Source organism: Saccopteryx bilineata, chromosome 2 (genome assembly GCF_036850765.1).
Source record: "Saccopteryx bilineata isolate mSacBil1 chromosome 2, mSacBil1_pri_phased_curated, whole genome shotgun sequence".
NCBI classification, from domain to species: domain Eukaryota; kingdom Metazoa; phylum Chordata; class Mammalia; order Chiroptera; family Emballonuridae; genus Saccopteryx; species Saccopteryx bilineata.
This window is the reverse complement of record NC_089491.1, coordinates 159,356,442-159,360,842: the sequence shown is the minus strand read 5'-3', so window position 1 is coordinate 159,360,842 and position 4,401 is coordinate 159,356,442.

Here is a 4,401-nt window from a genome sequence, read left to right as displayed (position 1 = left end):
TGAAAGCTGGAATGCCCACTGGTGGGCAGGAGGGACCAGGTTGAGCAGCACTGTAAAAGTGGGCGGTTTTCATAAAAGGGTTCGCCATCACAGGTCTAGGATCAGTACAGTGCGGCAAGATGTGATTATGAGATGCATGTGCTCCACACAGGAGAACTTGAGAGAGCATGTGATATACTTAGCATGCAAATGGCTTTGTGTACTTCTTACTGAAATATGACATGACACATATGACATTGTAGACTCACAATAACTTCTTTCTCAGTGAATATTCAATCATAGACAGATAAGCACAATTCACATTTTATTAATTATCTATTTAATAATTTCCAAATATGTATAATTTTATTTACAAGTATTTCCCTGAAATTTGAGTTTTAAAGTCAAAATCTAACCTCAAACCATATCTATTAATAACACATTTTGATTAAATAGTTGCTTAGAACAGACATTTTTTAATTAGAAATTGATAAATACATCTGAATATCACTCCAAATTAGTGGTTTTGTTATTATTTGGTTTTGTTAATTTAGCTTCTGGAAAAGTCACCTACCATGATGTAACGTTTTCTGTTTCTAATGTGCTTGCATCGTTCGTGTACCTCTATATTTTATTTTTAATTTTAAATTTCATTTAAGGCACGGAAAAATCAAAAAGGAGAAAATGCCATTTCAGTGATAAGTTGAAAAAGGAATTTTCATTCCTCATATCAAAAAAAGAGACCATTGTTTTCTGCAGTATTTGCAGCGGAGAATTTTGTATTGCAGTTGGGGGCAGAGCAGTGATGACAAAACACTTGACCACCAACAAACATAAGCAATCATTAGATGCATCAGCTTCCAGTTGTAAAGTAACAGTTTTTTTGAAACTTAAAATACTTCTGAAGATGAAAATCAGTTGGCTGCAATGGACAGAACATTTGCATTTCATACCATAATTCACAATAAAAGTTTTCATAGTATGAATTGTACAACTAAATTATTGAAAAAGTTTCACAATGCAAAATTTTCATGTACCTGGACAAAATGTGAGGCTATTTTGAAATTAGTATTTAAAAATTACTGTGACAAAATACTTACAGAGGACTTGGAAACTGTAGCATTTTAACAATTTTATCTGATGCATCAAATCATAATAAAATTAAATTGTATCCAATAATAGTAAGATATTTTAATGTTGCCAAGATCATTCAAGTAAAAATTTTAAATTTTGAATCCATTGAGGGTGAAACTTTTGAAATTTTGTCAAACCATCTATACAGAGTAATAAATAAAAACAATTTGAAATCCAAAGTTATTAGCACTAACAGGTGATAATACAAACACAAATTTTAATGGGCGAAGATGCAAAAGGGTGAATAATTTGTATGTAAAATTACAAGAGTTACTCCAAAAGAAAATACTAAGAATAGGTTGTAATAATGCACATATTTTGTCAAATGCAATCAACACAGTGTCATGTGCCATGCCAATCATATAGAAGTAATAATAATTACAATTTATTTGCATTTTAGTCATTTTACCATTTATGTTGCTAGTTTAAGACAATTTTGTGAAGAAGCAAATGTTGAATACAAAACACTTTAAAATTATTCAAAAGTTAGATGGTTTGCTCTAACACCTGCTATAGAGCATGTTCTATTACACTGAAAATCAATTTTTTTTTATTTTCTCTTGCATGAGGTTTTAGAACCTCTTCTATATATTTCTGCATCACTGATTCCAAATCTGAAATCCATTTTTGGTGCATGCTCCAGTTTTTGTGCAATTTTAATTTCTTTTTGTTACAGTTAATGGCATGCATTAGTTTTTAAATTGGAGTTAAAGGGCAACGACTCTTGGATTGAACATAACCACAAGGCAATTAATGTTTAACAAACACCACTTTTACATAACTATAGTTGTTTTTAAATGTAAAAATTTATTATCTGATAGAAACACCCTCTTGTTTTAAGATTGAATCATGGCTTTTTCGAGTAGGCGTAAATGTAAGAATAGTCCTGACACTTTCTGTTATATATGTGGTTGTTATACACTTCAACCTCAAAGGTGTAATATTTCATCATTTGTGACACGTGCATATATTGCCGATTTTCAAGTTCCCCTTGGCGATCAAGACAAGAATTGGGCTCCTTATATTGTGTGTCATAATTGTGAGAAAAATGTTTTGTGACTGGACAAAAGGAAAATGCAAAGGAATGCCTTTTGGTATTCCCCTGGTTTGGCAAGGACCTAAGGACCACAGCAGTGACTATTATTTCTGTCTGATCCATACAAAGGGCAACAGCAAGAAAAAATGGTATATGATTGCATATCCTAATATTTCTTTAGCAACACGACCTATTCCACACTCTGAGACACTCCTGGTTCCAGTTTTCAATGGTTTTATTTCTTCTAAGGATGAAGAAAGTGAACATGGTGATCAAGTGTATTTTGATAAGATGCATGAGGAAATGGTTATAGAATCTGAAGGGTCTTCTTCTGATGCCAAGCAGTCATTAACTCCTCAGCAGTTTAGCCAACCCGAATTGAATGACTTAGTAAGAGATTTGGGCCTATCAAAGAAAGCAGCTGAGTTATTAGCCTCCAGGCTTCAAGAAAAGAATGTAGTTCACCAGTCAGCTAAAGTATCCCATTTCAGGAAGTGTGAACAAATACTTGTGGACCTTATTTTTTTCCCAAGACAAACACGTTGTTTATTGTCATGATATCAGTAGTCTTCTCAGCCAGCTAGGTGTTACCACTTACAGTTCAACAGAATGGCAGCTATTTCTTGATAGCTCTAAACAAAGTCTGCAATGTGTTCTCCTACACAACGGTAATGTTTATGCAGCGGTTCCAATTGGTTATTCAACTCATCTGTGAGAAGATTATAATGATATAAAAATTGTCCTTGACTTTCTGAAGTATGAGGAGCATAACTGGATCATTTGTGTGGACCTTAAAATGGTAAATTTCCTGCTAGAACAACAGAGAGGTTTCACAAAGTATCCTTGCTTTCTGTGTCTGTGGGACAGCTGAGCTCAGGAGAAACACAGGACGCAGAAAGAGTGGCCAAAATGTGAAGCTCTGGAAGTAGGGATGCAAAATATTGTGAATGAACCTGTAGTTAATCGCGACAGGATCATCTTTCCCCCACTTCACATCAAATTTGGCTTAATGAAGCAGTTTGTTCAGGCTTTGAATAGAGAAAGTGAATGCTTTCAACATATTATTTATGCTTTTCCTGCCTTGTCTTTTGAGAAGATAAAAGCAGGTGTATTCAATGGACCTCGTATTTGAACCTTCCTACATGATGAAGAATTTACCAGGAAGATGAATAAGGAGGAGAAAACAGCATGGAGTCTTGTGGCAGTTACAAAAAACTTCCTTGGCAACAAAAAAGCAGAAAACTATGAACTTCTAGTTTAAAGGATGCTGTTGGCTTTCCGCGACATTGGATGTAACATGAACATTAAGATTCACTTCCTGAACAGTCACCTTGATAAGTTTCCCGAAAATCTTGAAGCTGTTAGTGATGAGCAGACTACTGCTGGAGCATCAAAGGATATTGTCCTCAACAAGTACGCAAATGCGAGAGCTACAAATGCAAGTTTTTGCCTGAATAGAATTTAAATAACTTTTGCACAAATTTTATGATTAAAATAAGTGTTTTAATATGTTCTATTTGGAAATTGTAAACAAATTCTGATGCAATCATATCTTTTAGTGTATTAATGTATTTGCTGCATTATATAAATTATTATTTTTTCATAAAGATGATGCCCAAGAAGACATTCTACTTCATTATGTTAAACTAAATGTTGAAAATTTTACAATAAGATGAAAACCTAAAATCTTGATTTGCAAAAAAACTGTAGCTTACAGAGAAGAACTATTGTCAGATTTGAGATCAGCACACTCGAATTAGGTAAGAACAAGTGTTTTTGTGGATGCAACAAAAACTTTGTTCCCCAGTGTTATTTGAGCCTCTCCGTTCATATTTTTTCAGTTTAGACAAATGTCCTAAAATCCTGGAATCGTTTTTCAATAATAAAATATCTGAGATGAATATGTATTTTGTACATAATCAAGCATCTATTTTTCACAAAACGATTCAAAGGACTGAAGGTGAATGAACACATTTCAGCTACGGAAGTTAGTCTTATTTTGAATTACTTTATCCTTTAATATAAATCTCGATTTTGGAGTGTTTTTTTTTTATGGCAGAGACAGAGAGAGTCAGAGAGAGGGACAGATAGGGACAAACAGAAAGTAAGGGAGAGAGATGAGAAACATCGATTCTTTGTTGCGGCTCCTTAGTTGTTCATTGATTGATTTCTCATATGTGCCTTGACCGGGGGGCTACAGCAGACCAAGTGACCCTTTGCTTGAGCCAGTGACCTTGTGCTCAAGCTGGTGA